This window comes from Heliangelus exortis, chromosome 1, assembly GCF_036169615.1.
Source record: "Heliangelus exortis chromosome 1, bHelExo1.hap1, whole genome shotgun sequence".
In the NCBI taxonomy this organism is placed as follows: Eukaryota; Metazoa; Chordata; class Aves; order Apodiformes; family Trochilidae; genus Heliangelus; species Heliangelus exortis.
In genome coordinates this window covers 91,377,930-91,399,148 of record NC_092422.1, presented here as the reverse complement: position 1 = coordinate 91,399,148, position 21,219 = coordinate 91,377,930, and the positions used below count along the sequence as shown (strand labels likewise).

The 21,219-nt window shown below is 42.0% G+C and overlaps 1 long non-coding RNA gene across 2 annotated transcripts in view; it reads left to right on the top strand.

Moving 5' to 3' along the window:
- Positions 1 to 6,778: 6,778 nt before the first annotated feature.
- LOC139800553 (uncharacterized) overlaps positions 6,779 to 21,219 on the top strand; it is a 48,524-nt gene continuing 34,083 nt past the window's right edge. Inside the window, exon 1 of one of the 2 annotated variants that reach the window (XR_011727789.1) lies at positions 6,779 to 6,945. This is a non-coding gene — a long non-coding RNA (uncharacterized lncRNA). Of the gene's footprint in view, positions 6,946 to 15,447; positions 15,561 to 21,219 lie in introns of those variants that run through there. The other variant, XR_011727790.1, reaches the window with a different exon arrangement.

Here is a 21,219-nt window from a genome sequence, read left to right as displayed (position 1 = left end):
AGCTCCTTTAAAAAAACAACAACCCAAAAAACAACCCAAAAAACAACCCAAAAAACAACCCAACTACCCATAAAAAAATTACACTACCAACCCCAAATTTTTAAGCAAGGCTACAGACATTTTACTTCTGCCCCTCATAGAATCACAGAATCATCCAGGAAAGGGCCTCTGAGATCATCAAGTCCAACATTTGATCCACTGCCACTGTGGTTACCAGACCATGGCACCAAGTGTCACATTCAGTCTCTTCTTAAAAACCTCCAGGGATGGAGAATCCACCACCTCCCTGGGCAGCCCATTCCAATGCCTCTCTGTGGAGAATTTTTTCTCTAGAAAAAATTTTTTCTCTTTTTTCTCAGAGCTTAAGTCCATGCCCTCTTGTCTTTCTGATTGCTGCCTGGGAGAAGAGACCGACCCCCCTCCCCCTGGCTACCCCCTCCTTTCAGGGAGTTGTAGAGAGTGATGAGGTCTCCCCTGAGCCTCCTCTTCTCCAGACTGAACACCCCCAGCTCCCTCAGCCCTTCCTCACAGGACTTGTGCTGGATCCCTTCACAGCCTCCTTGCTCTTCTCTGGACCTGCTCCAGCACCTCAATCTCCTTCCTGAACTGAGGGGCCCAGAACTGGACACAGGACTCGAGGTGTGGCCTCACCAGGGCTGAGTACAGGGGCAGAATCCCTTCCCTGGGCCTGCTGGCCACGCTGTTCCTGATACAGGCCAGGATGCCATTGGCCTTCTTGGCTACCTGGGCACACTGCTGGCTCATGTTCAGCTTCCTGTCAATCCAGACTCCCAGGTCCCTTTCTGCCTGGCTGCTCTCAGCCACTCTGTGCCCAGCCTGGAGCTCCCCATGGGGTTGTTGTGGCCAAAGTGCAGGACCCGGCACTTGGCTGTGTTGAACCTCATCCCGTTGGAATCAGCCCAACTCTCCAGTCTGTCCAGGTCCCTCTGCAGAGCCCTCCTGCCTTCCAGCTGATCCATACTCCCCCCAACTTAGTGTCATCTGTGAATTTGCTAATGGTGGACTCAACCCCCTCATCTAAATCACCAATGAAGATACTAAACAGAACTGGGCCCAGCACCAATCTTTGGGGGACACCACTGGTGAGCGGCCACCAATTGGGTCAGCACCGTTCAGCACCACTCTCTGGGGGCCTCCAGCAGTTCCTAATGCAGCGCAGAGTGCCCCTGTCCAAGCTGTGGGCTGACAGCTTCTTCAGAAGAATGCTGTGGGAAATGGTGTCAAAGGCTTTGCTGGAGTCCAGGTAGACTCCATCCACAGCCTTCCCCTCATCCACCAGGAGGGTAACCTGATCATAAAAGGAGATCAGGTTGGTCAGACAGGGCCTGCTCTTCCTAAACCTCACCTTGCAACTCACCTGAAACATGAGCTTTCAGCCTATTTTGAGTGCTGTTTTGTGCCTGATAGTAATTGCACCCAGCTGTTTCCCTTTGGCTGAGCCTGTGATTCCCAGACTCGGCATGGGAGAGTCCCAGAGGAGCCAGGGTGTAGTTGCAAACAAGTTCCTGACCTCTGTAAAAAAGTTTATGTTATTCACAAGAAGTGGAGGAGTTTTCCTCTCATGGTGCTCAAGTTAAGCTCAGAGAATGTGGCACAGAAAAGCTATGACCTGACTCACCTCCCTGTTGCTACTGTGGTTTTTGTTCCTGCAGCTGCTGAAGGAAGGTTTTTGTTTGTTGTGCTGTTTTGTTTTGGTTTTTTTTCCAATTTTTTTTTTCTCTCTCCCTGGGGCTGCCCTTTATCTTCCTCAGGAACAGTTGGTACTCTCAGTGAATCTAATTCACCTGGTTGTTTTCCATACCCTGTGCTCCATAAGCAGTTCCGCTTGGGCGGTTAAGTTCAAGTGCTCTGTCACGCTGGCTCCCCAGAGACTGAGCCTGTACAGGCAGAGCGACCCACCCGCTAAAATCCAGCTGCCTAGAGAAGACTTGACTAATTTTCCTGTTAAGAAAAGAGTTTTTCACTCATTGGCAGGGGACAGGAAACACTTATTTTCTATTCCAAACTGGAAAGAATGGTTGTAAAGCCACAGAAACAGTTAGGGGGATTCAGAATAGGAGGAGAAGTGATATTGAGTTAGATGGCTGAACTCATTGAACTTAGCATCAGAACACTTTACTGAGAGCTCATTATAGGGAGGTTTGTAAAACCAACCACCTATGCCTATGTTTTCCATCTAGTATTGTTATATTTTTATGCATATAGCATTTGTTATATTATTAGGTTAGACATTAGGAAAAAAAATTCTTTCCTGTGAGTGCGGTGAGACGCTGGAACAGGTTGCCCTGGGAAGTTGTGGCTGCCCCTCCCTGGAAGTATTCAGGGCCAGGTTGGATGGGGCCTTGAGCTGCCTGGCCTAGTGCGAGGTGTCCCTGCCCATGCAGAGGGCTTGGAACTAGATCACCTTTAAGGTCCCTTCTAACCCTAGCCATTCTATGATATGATAAAATGATTGTTATAATTTTATTGAGCATGATGTATTCTTGGGGTGCTGATTGTGTTCTAGTTTATTTTCCAAGCTACCATACTGATCTGTTGTAAAAGGGGAAGAAAACCCCCTTTTCTTGAAGCTTCCTTGGTGCTTGAAGCTTCCTTGGCAAAATATCTATACTTTTTAAAGTGTAGAATTAAAAAAATCTACAGTGCTCATAAGATACTCTAGAAAGTCTGAAAAGAGAATTTAAGGGTGAGTTATGGTACAATTTTTATAGCTTAGTGAAATAGGCATTGATCTGTGAGGCTTTATGCTAGAAAAGGTGATGTGGGCTCACTTGGACATATGACAGCTTTAAAAGTTGTGTGTCAAATACCAATGGTAAAAAGAACTGGTTTGGGAAAATATGTGAATAATAGACATGCTTTGGCGTGGGTAGTACTAATAGCTGAGCTTTACCATTTCACACGTTGGCAGAGGAGCAGTTAGAACATTGCTCTGAGACTCAGGAGATTTGGGACATATTTTCAGCCCTGCGTTTGGCCTGCTGATAGGCTTCTAAATATCCTATGTCTAGGTTCCCCCATCTTAAAAAGGCAAGAATGAGACTAACACCCTTTATAAGCAGCTTTAAATTCTTTTGATGAAACACACCTTATTAATAGCAATGGTGCCTTCTTATACATGTTGCTGTTAAAAAAAAAAAAATTGTATATTCACAAATGTCAGCCAAATTATGGTAGTGTGCAAGTGTCTATGGGGAAAACAAAGGAGAGGAGGACCATCACACCTCCTCCATCATTGCTGTAGGAAATGAGATAATCTAGACTCGCCTTCTAGAGTCAGAATAGCAATATTAGTTAGAGGTGCTGGTCCATAGCATTGAGGTCTGTCACTAAACTGACAGAATCAGCAGAGATCATGGACTGAACAGACCTAGAGCATGAACCACCATCTCAGCCAGCTCTGAAAGTGCCCCTTCAAGTGGAAGCCCTCTCTTCCTTCAGTTTGAACTTGGGCCATATACTGGCCTGAGTCATACTGAGGTAGATCTCCCAAATATTCAAGTCAGAGGTACCTCTGCAGGTCTGAGACCCCAGCCTGCCACTTACTTGCCACGTACAGATCTTTGTGTCTGCCTTGAACTTGAAATGATCTGTCTTGTGCATAGACACAAGGATCTTGCCCAGTGAGCATATTGCAGCATTTTGTGTTAGACAGATGTCTCAGCAGATTCTGGTTACATATTAGGGCTACAGCTTACTCATTACCACAAGAGGGAAGCCAATACTAATAATATAACTTTATTCATGTATTAACCATGATTATTGTGGCAATGTTTTTATCCATTTTAAGGCTGTTGCATGTCTCCTCTTTGCTTGTAGCAAACTTGTGTTTGATCATATGTCAGAAACTAAAAAACATTCTTCCACATTCCATTTGCTCAATGTCCTGTGTAATGACTTTCAGGGGTTTGCCTGTCTTGTTTGAATGGCAAATACATAAACCTGAAAGAGAAAGTTGGGACGAAACTAAGCTGGTTGCTTTCTTAGCAAGTTGAACAAATCCACATGTAAGTAAAGGGAAGTTTGGTGAAGATGGTGTTTTCCCTCGTTTGTATGAGCATGAGAAATTACAGACTATTCTAGAAGTCATAGACATAACTATTTCTAGTAGCTCTTTCCCCATAGTAATGACAGATTAATTCTGCAAGTCTTCTGACTCTTTCTAGCCTATTTTGTAATGTCTGTGAGCACCTTCTCTATGGATTCATTTATTATGTCAAACCTGACTTCATTCTGCTGCAAACCACAGCAACTGCACTGATTTCAGGAACTTCATTGAATCACTTATCTTGTGGTATGGTATATGTGAAAGTCACCCTTGTTCAGATCACAGCTGAGGGCTTAAATCTCATAGGTGAATGTTTGGCATTCCTTTTCACTTGGCAGCCAGATGTTATAATATGCGCTTGGCCTTTTGAAAAATATCTTTGTAAAGTGGTGAAAGCAGTGCTTTTGCAAAAGGGAATTTTCAAAATAGTCTTGGTGTAACACAGAAACTGGATGGGGATTCATCAACCAAATTTCTTTGGTTGGTGATTTCCTGGTCTGTCTTCTAGAATGCTGTGAGATATAAATATATGTAAGTCACTGTTCAGAAGATTTCTGTAGAGCATTGCTCACATATGACACTGGTTAGAGATCATAATTCTTGGTTTTGGGAAGTCACGATTTCTGAGGAACACAAGTGTGAAGCCAAAAGCAATGCAGAATAACACATGTGTTAAGGCTTCCTATGAAGACCCCTAGGGTGTTGCCTGCAAGTGCAGGACAGGGAATCAGGGCAAGGTTGTGAAAGTCACAGACATAGATTGCAGTCCCCAAAGGACATTTGCATAACTAGATTCTTTGTTAATTTTTTTTTTTTAATACTTTAGGAGCATTTTGAGTATTTTGTTCTCCAAACCACTGCACCCCCTTTACAGCAATCTTGAAGTGTTTTTCTACAGATAATCTTGGTCTCTGAGAAATTGCCAAGTTTAAAAGGGGGACATAGATGCAAATCATAGAATCATAGAATTGGCTGGGTTGGAAGGGACCTCAGAGATCATCAAGTCCAACCCTTGATCCACTACTGTTGCAAAATATCACTATGGCCCAAGTGGGCAGACACCTTTCACAGACGCTCATAGTACATTGTTGTTCAGGTAATCCCACACTTATTTTCTTTCTTCTTTCCCTCCAATGCTGTTTAAGGCCCCAGTCCGGTGTGTATATATGCGTGTGGTTAACTCTAAGTACCTGAGCAGTCACACTGCCTCCAGTGAGAATATTCACATGACTAAAATCATGCACTTGCATAGGGATTTCCTGAATGAAGGGCACACAAGGAAATGACCAGGTTAAAAATAATGGTTTGGTTTTATCCCTGATGTAATGCCTTTGACACCAGTGGAATTATACAGGGCTGACATGGATTCAACACATCCAAACAAAGGACTCCTTCACCTGTCAGTTTCCATATCTATTTTCATGGCGTAATCAAAGTCAATCAAAGTCAATCCTCCTTTCCTCATGCTTGGGTGGCTGAGGCTGGGGGAATTCAGATCACTTTGCAACAGCAGGAGCTGCTCTCTTCCAGGACAGCGTTTCCCCAGGTCCCAGGCGTGTTTGCCCTGCAGAGCTGTTATGCCCATGGGGCTTCACCAAGCCCGTATTCACCATGTCATCATTGACCAGTCACTGCCAGAGAGGGTGGCTGAGGTGTCTAAGAATAGAGCAGGTCTTGCCTCTCTTCCCACTTACCTGCTCCTGGCTGAAGCTGAGCCATAAGGTGGCCTTAGCAGGAGCTGCTGGTCTTGGGGCAACAGCCCGTCTTGTCTTGTTTGGTGCCTCAGTTGCTTCTCTGTTTCCTGCACCAGGGTTTCTTTGTTCTGTGTGGGTATTAAATGCTCCAGATGAATGCTCACATTTGGAAACAGCTGGTACGTAAACATTAAAAAGCCCTACCAAAGGTTGTTACACTTAGAAGAAATCCCTCTTAAAAAAAGACTTTCTCCCTCCTTCCTGTGGCTGTCATGGCCCATGTCCGTGCTGTAGCTCTGACCTGGGACCTGTATGAGGATGAATTCTCACCCCCAGCTTCTGTGCAGCCCATCTGGGGTTTCCTTCAGATCACCAAAGGCGTGTGCCGTACCCGTCTACTCAGTAACATGGGATAGACCTTTGAAGGTCAGAAGTTAGGGGCTCAGGACATAGAGGAAAAATACCCATCTGAAAGCACAATGCTGAATAAACAACCTCCAGCATCCAGGGCTCATGACCACTTTTGACAAGATCTATCTTTAGTTATAATAGTGAGTCACATCGTTGTGATCTGGCTTTACGGTTAGCTTGAGGTATGAGCCAGGCCATGGGATTGAGAGCGAGAGCAAGAGCATCATGGGATGTAGCTGTAAAATTCCACTACTCTCTACTCTCTAAATCAGGTTTGAAGAGCATTAAGAAACAGGAAGCGTGGGGGGTGGGGGGAGGTATTTTTTCAGCGGAAAATTATTGCAGCACACGGCGCATCATGATGTAGTTCATCATCCCGGGGAGAATAATAGGAGAGATGTGTTAGCAATTGGAGATGGCCATAATAGACTTGAGCAGAGCACACCTCTCCCCTCCACATCATTCTGTGTGCAAAGTGTCACGTCTAACCCCCCCCACCAGCCACTACAAGCTAATGCAGGATTTTCTTGGATGGTGCTGCGTTGCTTAGCAACATTGCTAGGCAGCATGCTATACATCATGCACGGTGCTGGCTACTACAGTGTAGCAAGGCTGCTTCCAGTTATTTTTCTCTGCTATAAAATATTAATTTTCTGCTCACCAGCAGATGCGGCACCAGGAGGTTGAGGGATGCTCCCTCCCGGGTGGACACGTGCAGCTCCTGTTGACTAATGGGAATCACAAGCAGCCCCAGGTTCAGCTGAGATCCTGGTATGTAAAATGTGGGTATGATTCCTGAGATATAAACATTTGCCATGCCTGACATGGAATACAGGCTGGCTTTAACATAAGTAAACAAACAAACAAATAAATAGGCAGTGAAGGTGATGTGACAGACGAAACAATACATGTAACATACACCCCCCTACACTATTTTTTCTTTGACTGGCACAAGCAGATCCTGTTGTGAGAACAGCGTGCTTGTGTACATAAGGAGGGGGGACATTTGCTTGACATTCAGGGATATTTTTGAGGCTCCTCCACACCATGGCATTGTTGGATGAGAGCTCATATCACAAACACCAGTGGTGGTTTTTTAAACTGAAGAGTGTGATTTCGGTGGAAGCTGCCTGCCAAGCCCCCTCCCTGAAATGATTGCATAACCAGCTGTTGCATGCAGGCACACACAAAAAGAAAAAACAATCCTATTCTACAAGAAGCTGAGGTATTATTACAGAAGGCAAACAACAGAGAGCCCAGTCCCCAGAGCTACAGAGAAGGTGGCAACTGCAGCTTGCTTCAGGTGTGCAGACACAGAACTAGGAGCTGTCTTGTCTAAGGGCAAAAGAGGCCTCTGTGAAGCATCCATACAGGGCAGGATTTGAATAATTCTGAAATCTCTGCACCTAAAATGTTCACTTTTTTGGACTTACTGTCAGCAGGTGGCAAGAAGGGAGGAATGCAAAAGAGCTGATAAAAGGCAGCAGATAGTTGCTGGCATCGGAATGCCATGTTTTTCTTCTCCACATCAGCAGACAGACTCATTGTATGAGCCAAGCAAAGAGGGAAGCAAGAGGGGAAAACCACACTGTCAAAATGCACAACGGTTTGTGAGATGAACAGCTGCATTACCCTTTGTTTACACTTGCAGATATGGCAGCACTGATGGAGTCAGCAAAACTGCATTTTGTCTGACAACTGCTTTTGAAGAGAGCAGGAGTGTAGTTTTAGCTAAGCCCATCCTATTGTAGGCACATCTTAGAGCAACGTGGGGTGTATAGTGGAACCAGATAAAACAGATTTTTCTAGAAGAGGGTGGTATGTCTTCACACTACAGATCCAGGATGAGTACAGTGACTGCAGCTTCATACAGAAACCATTCCTGTGGCACTCAATGGCACTTGTCCAACAGCAGAACAAAGACAGCAACAGAACTTCCATTTCAGGTTTTTCATCAAATTGCAGCAGACTGAAGTGAATTCAGTGCCAACGTCTCAGCTCCTCCGTGAGGTTTCTCTGTGTTTGTATGTAAGGCCAGTTTAATCCTAGAAGAATTTTAAAATTTGCACTGTGAGTAGTGTAGGTACAGCACTCCTAGTACTCTGGAGTGAAAACTACTACTAATATGGGCAAAATACAATCCCGTGAGGCACAAGTGTCATCTACAAGCTTGCCCTGCTTTTCCAGCCATTTTTCCTGATATAATAAAAAAGTGTATTTCTAATTTTTTTTTTTAACCTGGAGGACCTTAATTGGAATGATTGGCCATTTTTATTGCTAGATCTTTAGCAAGATATTACTTCCATAAAATTCTTCAGCAGCAGCCACAGTAAAATTTAAGGTTTGCTGAGTCTCAGCATATGCTTGTGAATCTTTCTGTCACTTCATAAAGCCTCTCAGCACTGATCGCTTGAAAATGGGCAGGGCTACTGTACTTTTGGTGAATGAACACCAAGCAAATACAAGGCCTGTAGCTGTATGCATTCACCAATATCTCCAGGAATGACCCAAGTCTTCCCCTTATCATTCAACTAGAGGAGTGAATTGCTTCAGAAGAAAAGGTGCCTGTGAGAGGCAGAGGAATTCCAGAGCCAGAACAGGTCTAGGACTGCCATGGTGCCTTGCCTGGTTCCTGCCAACACAAGGACTTAGCAGCAGAAAGGTATGACACCCTATCTTAGCCCTTCCTGGGGGCTGAGGGTCATCACAGCAAAACTGAAAAGATAAACTAGACCTAACCACAGGAAGGTGCTGAATAAAACACATGCAAGCCTCTAAGTCTGTACAGAATAGTGTTATGTTAGGCAGGACTGAAAAAAGAAACAGGCTAATCTCTAATGAAATTGGAAAAGAAAATAGCCAAAGGACTTTTTCTCTTGGTGAGTTTCATGGTAAATACCACTCAGTTTTCAGTATCATTAATATATTATTATTATGACTACTGTTAAGCAGTAGCCTCACCCACTTTTGTCCCTGTTTTATAGGCATGCCTCAGCATTTTACAAGTTGGAGGTTGTGCTAAGAGCTGGAAATACTGTATCATCACTTCATTACCCCCTGACTTGAAGAGAGGATCCATTAATTCAATTTTGTAGGGATATGATTGTGAGAAAATAAGGGAGGAGGCTGCTACAAACTGTATTGTAGTTACTGTAAAACTGCAATTATTTTAAAAGAAGAGGCAATATTTCTCTCCTACTTCCTTAAACAGGTCGTCACAGCTTCTTTTTTCCCCTTTCTTCCATATAGCAAGAAATAAGGTTTGGTTCATACTACAAGAGATGTCTCTGTCTCCTTTCTCTCCAAATAACTCAGGTTCAATATAATCTGAAAAACAACTCCAACAGCACAAACTTTTCACAGATGAACCCATAGGAACTGAATCCAGTGATGGTCTCCTCCAAAACTTATTTGAATGTTTCCCTTTGCTTTATATCTATCTAGCGTGGGTGGATAAAGGACAGCATGTAGTTATGTTTAGAAGCAGATCTCTTCTGTAAAGATTTGGACAAATACATGGTATGTCAGAGAGGTTACATGTCACCTGTTTTACCTGAGAGAGCTATTGAAATGAATATAACTGGGGGGAAAAAAGTGAGAACCAGCATTTAATAAAAATTAAGTGCCTTTAGATAGGATGTGTAGCTGGGGGTGTGGTCTCCCTGACTCTCTCTGATGCTTAAAAAAAACCAGTCTAAAAGTTATGAGCCAAACCCTTGATAATGGATAAGTGAAAGAAGGAGACAAGCCTCATCATTTGCCCACTTGCACATGTCTTTCAGGACAAACTTTTAATTAAACAGTCATCAGTAATTTGTTCACAGAATATCCACCTCATCAGCTTGAAGCAGGTGGTGACTGAAATAGTGGTTTTAGATTCCTACCTGTTAAGGTGAAAGTGTGATAGAAATGCCTTCAAGAAACATCACAGTGAAGGACTGGAAGCATAGAAACAGAGTAAAATGCAGAAGTAAGGAGCCAAGTAGTAAAGACAAAATGGAAAATTCAACTTGTTCTTTACCTCAATGCTATGGGTCTTGAGCACTGAATGTGGTAGGTACTCTCAGATAAAAGAATATCTGATCCTGTGATAAAAGGATATAATATTTTGAATGCACTAAAAGGTTAGTTAAAACTATTTGGATCATCTCACCTGCGAAATTCAAACCATTGATCCTCAAACTACAGTTCCTTCCTTCACCCTCTGATTACCATTTGAGCTGTAATATTTGTGACTTCGCTGTGATCATAGTCTTTTGATGCTTATTTTAAATGTGTTACTTGCATTTTGCCTTTCAGTTTTGATTTGATGTTGCAGGGTAGACAACCCAGGTTTGCTTACAAAGATGTGCACAAAGGCTTTGTATGCAGTTATATTCTAACTATTGCTGGAAGCAGTCTCCTGTTTATGGTGGTTTGATTTTTTAATATTTGCTTTTATTTCTATGCAATTTTAATTTTATTTTGATATTTATTTATATTATATTTCAAATGGTAGTGAACTGGCAAATTAACAAAAAATTGTGGGTTCATTTGCTTGGGTTTTGTGTTTGTTCATTTGTTGTTTGAAGAAGCACTCTTCCTAAGCAGAGAAGAAAAAGTAATCAGGATTTTTGTAGATGTAGACATTTCAAGACTTTATTCCTTTTTTAGATGAGGGGAAAATTAAAATAAAAATAGTACAAGTCTTTCCTTTATTCAGTAGTTTTTAATACCAGAGTCCTAAAAGCTGGTTTGGAAGATGAACATGCATTACAGAAATATCTAAGCATGTATTTTTTTGCCCTGGTCCTGGATCAGTGACAGTAACACCCTCCTGGATATTTTTCCAATACACAGGAGGCTGCTGCTTGCTGGTTTATAGATGTTGGGGCCATTTTGTTTGCTCCTTAAAACTGTGTTAATGCTGCTGCCATCTCGCAGTATGAAACGGTGCTGTTGCTACGAACTAAGAATTCACTGAAAAACTCAGTTATTGAAAAACAGTTACATAAATCTTCCTGATCTGTGAACGTAGCTGTACTGATTAGAGGTTATAGCAGCACTACCAGAGCTTACTCTCTTGTCAATAAATCTGTTGTTTCAGTCTGGGTGAGTAATGTGATCTGGCTTTTGATATTACACTGTTGTTCTGCATAGTAACATTTGTGCTAAGGTGTAACGTGAGCCCATCGTTGACAGCATGTCAATTAAAGCAATGCCAACCCATGCTTTAGTCAGCATGTCATTCTGCTCCTTACTCTAACAAATTGTACATCCTTGTAATGTATGTTATGTAGTCAATGCTTTTTTTCCTGCTTTTTAGTTCTGAAAAAGAGAGAGTTTGATTCCGATCTCACGAGGCACGTAGAGTTCATTGGGCTGAGATGCCCCAGGAAGATCACAGGTAACTCAGTTAGAAATGTTGTAGCTGCCTTGCTCTAACATTGGAGAAGGGTTTGAAGAACAAACCTGTGGTTCAGTTTACACAGCAGTCATTCTCTTGCAAGCCTATTCACTTTGTTGGTGTTGGGAGGACAGAAGGAAGACGGAGAGGGTGACAGAAGTTTCCAACTCCTTTCCCAGGCTCCCTGTTGCATAGACAGCCTAGAATTTCTTGCTGGCTTCTTGTCACAATGTCTCCCCCTTGATGACCTTTGTCATACTGCTTCCAGCCTTGACAATCCACTAAAATCCACGTTAAATTCTACCTGCGGGTTGGAAGGGCTGGTTTCAATAACTATTCATTGCATCTGACTGTCATAGCCATTTAATCTTTCCTTCCAGGTGTTTTAATCTTCTCATGCAGCTTTGGTTTGTATTTGATGAACGGTGACCTCTTCAGAGGAATCTCATTTAATTTATCTTTAAAATGGCTTTCAGACCACTGAGTTGGTATAAAAAAAAAATAAATTAATATTTATGAGTTGCATATTGTAATCTACTAAAATGTTCTGAAAAGCAAGTCACAGGAAACAGGGTTGGGAAAATCTATTTGCTCATCAGCCCCTGTCACTGCTTAGCTGCTTCTCCACAGGATGCTGTCAAATGTTTTTTCCAGCTGATGTTTAACTGGCCAGATTAAACATTCCCATGTGGGTTCCTGTTGAGGGGGGTGCCTATTGCAATAAAAGCTGCGAATATCCTTGCACTCAGCTAGCCTTCTCTGGGCTTTGCTGCCTTGTTGGAAGGTGCCAGCAAAGGGAAATCAATACAGAACATGTAAAATTGCTGGCCAGAAGTTTGGAATAACTTCTGATGCATAGAAACAAGATAAAGACCCTATTTCCGGGAGAATTTTTTTTCAGTATTTAAATTTAAACAGAGTTAATTTGGGAACAGATAGTTCTAGAATGGACATTTCTGTTTCCAGGACACACACACACCAGATTAAAAAAAAAATGGGCATGAATTTCTCAATCAGCTAAAATGTCCCTGGCCATATGTATTGACATTCTGACATCTCTTGCCACACAAAACAAACTCTGGATTTAAGAATGCAAGTATTATTTGCTTAAAGTTAAGCCTAGAAATAAATCTTTTCAGGATCCAAATCTTTTAAAATATTTTGGGGTTCTGATGTTTGATAGACTAGACAGAATAAGGGTGTCAAATTTCAGGTCTGTAGTTATAGTTAACTGTTAGGACAGAGAAAATATTCTCTGAGTTTCCTTCGCATTTTTCTTTCATTGGTCAAAGATTTTGTATGGACAGATTCTACAGCTGCAGAATTGTAGAAAATACTGAAAGAGTGATGATGGTTAACAACTGGAATGGTTTGAGTGCTTATCAGATGTAAAGCGATATAAAGGACTAAATAACAGCTGCTAACATATGGTCAAAACAAGGAAATATAGGTCAGATTTTTAGAAGATTTTTTAAACAGGATTTTAAGAGAATTTGTTTATTTCCAATAGAAACATAACAGTTAAAACCTCCCACTGTTCCTGTGTGTGCAACATCTCATCCAAAAGCAGGACTGTCACACGTCCATTCTTCCACCCAGAAACTTTGTGCTGTCACAAAAGGAAGAAGGTGGCAAGCATCCACCCTGACCTTCCAGCTGCTGGGCAGGTGTCCCAAGTCTCCAGGAGATGGCCACTGTCCCTGTGTAGAATAACCCTGCAAAGGACGTGTGCTGCATCCGTAGTGTCATGGGGGGCTGTGCTAAGCACATTTTTTTTAGGCTGCAGGATTGATCTGTGAGCTTTGCATGATTCTGTTGTGGTGAAATTTCCCAGGTGGAAGAATGGGAGACTGAGGTGGATGAGTGAGTAGAAAAAAGGCTGTGTGGGTCTTTTCATTACACCCAGTGACCAACAGGTGAAAAAATCACTGAATAGCCATATATATACACACAGCACCTGTCAACATGCAGTTTGTGAGCTGCTTATTAATCTGTGACTGTTCCTATGCAGTCATGGAAAGCTGTTTAAAGAAAGTGAGCCCACTGGTATGGGATTTGAATCCCTTTACCTCCAATGGAAATTTTCTAGAGGTGCAAACTGGGAAATCTTGAAAAAAACCCTACTAGGTAGAATTAGACTTAAATGTAAAGTGCTGGAGCAAACCAAGGTGGCAGACATTGCAGTGCTTGTTTGCAGAATTTGAGTTTTGGCACAATTTGATGTTGTTTGATGCAGTTTTCTGTTTACTCTGCAGAGAGTTACATGCATATGTATGGATGCCACTGATACTTTCTATACCTACATATACATATGTATAATTGAAATGTGTATGTGCATACCTATGTATGCAAACATACACATGCTTATGTTTTTTATTTATCTGTTTACATACTTCAAAATGCACCTCTGTTACTTTCCTGCCTGTGAACTCTTTGGGTGAAGCATGGAGAGACCAGTGAGAAATGGTTCAAGGGATTCAAACGGCTGCAGATCACTGCATGCCAAGAGATGTCTAAGCAAGCTGCAGTGGCATCACCTCAAACACCCATCATCTTTCTCTTTTGTTTCTTTACTTTTCTCACTTTCAGATGGCAATAGCAATAGCAGCCTCCGTGTAGGGAATTTTCTGTAGGTACTAATGGGTTGTCACTGTTTTTCAGTTCATCCACTCTTCCCAGCTGGTCCCTGGCATCCACACAAATGCCTTGCACCTCAGCAGTTCCCTTTTTTCCTGGAAGACTATGCAACAGACCTTTGGTGTTTCAATATGAATGATCCCCTTTGAATCACACTGAAATCAACTATCCAATTTTAGCCTAGGCAACATTTAATCATTATTATGAGTGCTTCACCTTCTTTCATTCCCTCACCCTCTTTTACATGGTAACATGCCTTTCATAAATGCCAAGAGAAACAGGATAATCACTTCTAGTTCTCCTCCAAGGTCAGCAAATCACAGCTGATTCAAGTGTATCTGGTTCCTGTCCTCTGAAAGCAACTGTGACTGTGTGAGTATGTAGCTGCTTAAATTATTCAGATTGCTACTTGCTTGAGATAGTTTTTCTTACATCAATGCTTTCTTTTTAAGCTCTCTTAATAGGGGATAAAATAACACAAAGTTCTGGTCCAAAAACTGCAGTAGAGCTGGAAGCTTGATCTCAGGACTGGACTGTGATGTTCTAGTCACTGCTCCACTCTGCCTCACACGAGGCACAATGGCAGAGAAGCCAAAAAGGGTTTCTGAGGAGGCTGGCAGCATAGCTTCTGACACTGGTGTGTGCTCCAGAGGATCTGTGACTAGTTTTTACAAATCCACTACTGAGTAAGTATCAGTGTGGATCTTTACAGGTAGGGATTTATTGCTCTCTGACATTTCTGCCAGGGTAAATACAAGATAATTTCACTGAAACCACCATAAAATTAGTGGGAGGCAGAGCAATCCAGGCCATACTGCTTTGCAAGTGAAAATAAGGGAATTCTTTGTTGAGAAGCACTAAAGGTAAAAATGGCCATTCATATTATCAAACTACAAAAATGAAAGAGAAAACAACTGGTTGGTTCAATTATCATTCATATTCCTATGATTCATGCTGGCTGTTCCAAGCATGGTCTTTACTCTGGCATCACTGGGAGCAGGAAAGAAGCCAGTTTCACTCTCTGCTTTTTTTGTTATTATGTTTTATTATCTTAGTAGTACATCGATCAGAGTTTGTTGGCAAGTGTGTAGCACAGGTCATAGGCATTCTTAGTGTTGTTTTATTGAAATGAGTAAAATGACATCAGGAGGAAAGTTGACCCAACATGTTTTGTTTTGGTTTTGCTGGTCTTGCTGGGCACTGATCAATTCTTTTTTAAACAAGATTGCTCCAGATTAAACAAGAATAGTACAAACCAAGCCATGCTGGGTTTGCTTGTTTTGGACACTGTTATTGAAGAGGTATAGCTTATTTGCATCCTGCCAGTTTGATCTGTTTAACAGTGCAGGAGAGAAAGCATATGGTGAGTTAACTATTTATTATGCCAGATGCAATTATAGTTCATCTGAACTTTAAAACTTAATTTAAAAGAGAATCACTTTTGATCAAGTGGAGCATTAAGGTCAGTTCTTCCTCTCATAGCAAAGTAAAGACAGACAGTGTTGTGCAAGGAGAACTGGACCTTTTAAGGGATATATTGTTTTACAATTGTAAAAGATTACTTTAAAAAGTAAGGACTAAAGGTGATGTAAATTTAAACCGTGATTTGCAGCCAAAGAAGCAGCGCCAGAATAAGTCCAAATATAAAAAGTTGTCATTTGCCAGATCATCGTATTAAATTTGATCCTTGTTGATTTGGGATACTCTTGAGTAAAATTAAACATGTATGAAAACATACAGAATTTGGCAGAATATACTTTGTTCTCAGAAATATACTGCTGCTAAGAAGAGCACCTTTCAGCCTTATGGACGACCTGAAGTGCTTTTCAGCCACATGTTTCAGACTGAAATAAGATCTATATGGCCAGGGGGTAAATTTTTCCCTTGTTCCACTCCCTGTTTCCCATTTCAGATCAAACTCCCACTGACTTCATTGACAGTTTGTCTTAATGGAGTAATTATTTAATAAATCTCAAGGTCTGACTCATACAATAGCCATGTGGTACACCCAGATACAGTGTTTTTTAGTCTGTTTTTTAAAAAAGCATGCCTGTTTTGGGTGAAGTTCTCTTTAAGGAGGAAGACTTTGCCCTTTGGCAGCTGTTGCTGTAAGAACATTCACCTCCTGTCAATACTGTGATATCAGATTGGTGCCTCATGATGCCCTTCATTTGGAGATGTGGGAGCTCAAAGTTTAACTGTGTGGCATGATATGTGCCTTTATTTGGCTTTGATGATAACAGAGGTGCCTTGGCCCTGGTTATTTTGACCAGAGGGGAAGCCTACAATCTGAGCTGTGCTTCTTGCTGGGTCCTTAGTGGACTCTGAAGGTTGAACCAATTTTAAACCTTCCCTCAATTGACTGAGTTGAGAACAAATTGTCAACTTTGTCAAATTGTACTTCCCACTTATTTCCAGTCCTTGTCCCATGATATCATTAACACCTTGGCTTCAGTCCTCCAGCCCATTGTTAACACAGAGGCTCCCTCTTTTTCATCCCTTTACAGATGGGGATGTCCTTTCCACAAGTGGTAGGGCACACATAGGTGTGTTTCCCCAGAGCAGCAATGTAACTGTGGTGTGATTACAGTGCAGTTTTTAGTACTGTGTGTTAGGTGCAGCATGCATTAGAGGTGCCAGATTTTGGTCAGACCCTAAAAGGGCCTGATTTTCACTTTGATAGCACAGGAAATACACTGACCTACTAATCCTCTCTTTCCTCCCCTAACTAAAGCATAAATTGCTACATATTTTTCCTGCCTTAGTTTTCTAAAGGAGATTTTTAACTTGTGAGTGCCTGTGATTCTTCTGCTGTAGCTTTGTGCATCTTCTCGTCACAGTCCAGCTCATCTTGGTCATTTTTTTTCTAACTTTGGACACTCTGAAGTAGCCTGGATCCCACCCAACTGTGACTATCTCTTTATGTCCTCATCCAGTGGTCCTGGAAGTCTCCCCATTTACCTTCCCGTGGAATTGTAGAGGCTAATGTCAGTATCTTGCTTCCTTTGCCATGTCTTAGGGCATTTTCCAATCTAAAGCAGGAGAAAACTTGCTTCACTTGGCCCTTGTCTGAGTAGACAAAGACTGAGGTGGATTGAAAACTGGCTGAATGGCTGAGCCCAGAGGGTGGTGGTCAGTGGTACAAAGTCCATTTGGAGGGCAATAATTAGTGGTGTAGACCAGGGGTCAGTATTGGGACCAGTCCTGTTCAATGTCTCCATAAAGGGTATGGATGATGGGGCAGAATATACCCTCAGCAAGTTTATAGATGACACAAAAATAGGAGTGGCTGATATGCCAGAAAGTGGGGAGAGGCTGGAGAAATGGGCTGACAGGAACCTCTTGCAGCTCAAGAAAGGGAAATGAAATCCTGCATCTGGAAAGGAATAGCCTCATGTCCAAGGATGTGCTGAGAAATGACTGTCTGGAAAGCAGTGTAGCAGAAAAGAACCTGGGGGTCCTGGTGGCAGCAAATTGAACATGAGCCAGCAATGTGCCCTTGCGACATAGAAGGTTAATAGTACCCCGGGCTGCATTAGGAATAGTGTTGCCAACAAGTCAAGAGAGGTGATCCTTCCCTTCTGCTCAGCCCTGCTGGTGCCACATTTGGAGCACTGTGTCCAGTTCATGGTTCCTCAGTACAAGAGACACATGGACATACTGAAAAGAGCCCAATGAGGCACCACGAAGATGATAAAGGGACTGGAGAACCTTTCCCATGAGGATGGGCTGGGAGAGCTGGGACTGCTCAGCCTGGAGAAGGCTCAGGGGTACTGGAATTACCAAAAGGGAGGGTGAAAGACAGAGCCAGGCTGTTTTTCAATGGTGGCAGGACTAGAAGGAATGAGCACAAAGTGTAACACAGGAAGTTCTCTCTGAACATCCGGAAACACTTTGTTCACTGTGAGGGTGACTGAGCAATGGCACAGGTTCACCCAGGAAGGTTGTGGAATATCCATCCTTGGAGATATTTAAAAGCCATGTGGACACAGTCCTGGTCAGCCAGACATTGGTGGCCATGCTTGAGCAAAGGGATTGGACCAGATGCCCTTCAGAGGTGCCTTCCAACCTCAACCCTTCTGTGATACTGTGGCAAACCATTAGGATTTATTTACCAGACTTGCTCCTGCGTCTTCCAGTAAGTGATGTAGTCCTTGTCATCAAATGGTGAATTTCAGAGCCACACAACAGTATCTCACAACAACAGGTTGCATGTACATAGATGCTCCAGATAATCTCACATATTAGTACCAATACATTTGTGTGGTAGGAGATGGGGACAGATAAAAAGAAATGCTGTGTGAGTGAATTTGTGTTTCATAACAAATCCAGGGGGGTTATGCACTTCATGAACTAAACTGTAATGAGTCATGAGGCAAATTTAAGCAATTGCTCACTGTTTTGTGTAATAAAAGTAGTAAACAAAGATTTATGGATAACTGAAGATCAACTCTTTGATAGCAGAGTGTTATCCAATCTAATACCATCAGATGATACAGTTTGTGTACACTGGGCAAGATAAGCTCTCACCTAGCAAGGCATCCAGTGCAGAAACATGGCAGTGCCATGTGCCCAGGGAGACAAAGGACTGTGCCAGGAGGAGAAAGGTGAGGGTAAAGACTCCTTGCCCCACACTGTTTAAGCCAATGCCAACAGAAGTTAAAGTCACCCTGGTCCTTTATAGCTGTAACTTAGTTTCCAAAAGAATTGAGATTTATGTAATCACGATGCCCCTCCTCTTCCCTCCCTACTGTTTTGGACCCTTTTGGCTAACTTCAGTTACATAATACAGAGGGGCTGGGTTTTCAAAGATAATGAATTCCTACCAGTTTAATGAAAATCAGGATCTGGAGGGAGAGAAGGTCAGCTCAGCATCACCGCTGAGGGACAGGGAGGCAGAATTAAGGTGTTAGTTTGATAGCAAGTGTTTTGCAGGCTGGTCAGCCCATATGTGGCTCTGGATTAGCTGCATTGTGCTGTTTCTTGCTTGATAAGAGTCTCATAGGGAATTGGTTTGGACAGGGGATAAAGAGCAACAGATAGCAAAAAACCTGGCTTTATGTGTAACACAGCTTATACAATAACGTGGAGTTTTCCCATGTGATATTTTCCTTCTCTGTGTTTAATTTTTCTAATAAACCTATTTAATTAAGGGCTTCAAGAAGCTAAACTTAAGGCAGGTTCTTAAATCTGATTCAATCTTTCCTGATATTTACAGCAGTGTAGTAAAGGGACTTGTAACTAGAATTTGGAGCCTTTTGGGAGGACCTCCATATGAGTGCTTTGGAAATGGGACCTATTTTTCTCAAAATCTGAGTATTTTCAGATCCAGAATTCTGGTTCTGACCTTTCTTGGATGGTAATTTTTTCCTACTATACCAGTAGGAAACATTTTCCTTACAGGCTGGTGCTGGGGCTTAATGGACAAGCTGCCTCATCTGTTATGGCAGAATCTATGTTTCTGCTAGCATCTTCTCACATAAAATATTCCATGCATCAAATACGTACAACACACAACACAGTTGCGTAAAGAGGATGACGTATGAAGAAAAATAATCGGTGCCCGTGGCTAAGGATGTCTTAACCAGACATTCAAAATGCACATCTACACACCAAGGAAATGTTTTGAGGTATATTATCTAAGCCTGCTATGAATAAAGATTGTTTTTTTAATGTTAAACATAATAGCAATCATTGGAGGACACATGACTGGGAGATATTTGCAGTCATCTTTTTCTGGGACAGTGGAAATTTTCTATTTTCCTTGCACTAATTCAAACAAATCTGCTCTTTGGTCTTTCCAGCCAGATTACTTCAGTAGTTGCCCCCAGGACAGCTTGTTTAAGCATAAACGTATGTAGGGCTCATGCTTTTTGTTGATTCCAAGGGCTTTTATACTGATTTTCCCTTTAAAACTGAAGAAGGAGAGAATGAATGTTGTGACTGCTCCCTGTGAAGACGAGGTGTTGTTTGATCCCAGATCCCAGCGGTATTCCCTGCCTTAAGATCCGTAGTTTGTTAAGACTGGTAACTTGCAGTGCTTGAATGTACCAAGTGTGGGATACTGCAGGAACTGGCTGGACACAGAGAGGTTTAGGTGCTGGTGTGCAACCTAGACTTGCAGGACTGAGGATGAAAAATCTGAGAAGGGCAGCTGGGAAAGAGGGAGGAGACTGTAGTTTTGTGTTGTGGTCATGTATCCTTAGTGAAGTGCTGTGGTGAATTTATGACTTTCACTGAGGACAAGTTGCTTTTGCTGTAGCCTGTTAATTTCTAACAGGAATGAATGAATAGCTGAGTGGGCGAAAGTAGCAAAGAACAACAAACAAATAATACAAACTTAAAGAAAGCAATATTAAATAAATGGAATGTTAGAGTATGTGACTACACAAGGGAACCTGGGTGAGCTGCAAAAAAGAAGGATTGAAAAGGAATCGGAGTTTGTAATAGAATAAATACACATTAATGCTAAGATACAGTGAAATTCCCGAGGAATTATATTTTTCATCCACATGAATACTAGGGTAATTCATCATGATTAATGACATTACAATGAATCCTGGTATGTGTTGAAATACTTTCCTGTTCTGGAAGTAGGAGAAAAATGTTTACTGTGAGCAGCTAAATATGGACATTAATCATTATGTCTTTAATGCCATGTTAAAACTGTTTTCCTACTGTGAATATTCTGCTTGCTATTATAATATGTAGAGTTAATAGACTGGCTGAGACAACTGTAAAATTCCAAAAGAAATTGTCCAGTTGAAGTTAGGGTAGCATAGAAAGTCATAGAGCCCTCAAAATATTTGGGTAGTCTCCATTGCTATTTACTTTACATGAGGCATGGGTGCAAAATGTCTGGAGATGCAATAAATGTAACACAAAGTGTGTTGATACTGATTTCACAGTATCCTTTGTAATCAAGGTGTGGAATTAAAGTCATACTTGCTCTGTGAAGGACAACATGGACTCTGGATGCATGGGTGCAATCCTGGTGACTTCAGTGGAATGCCCTTCAGCAA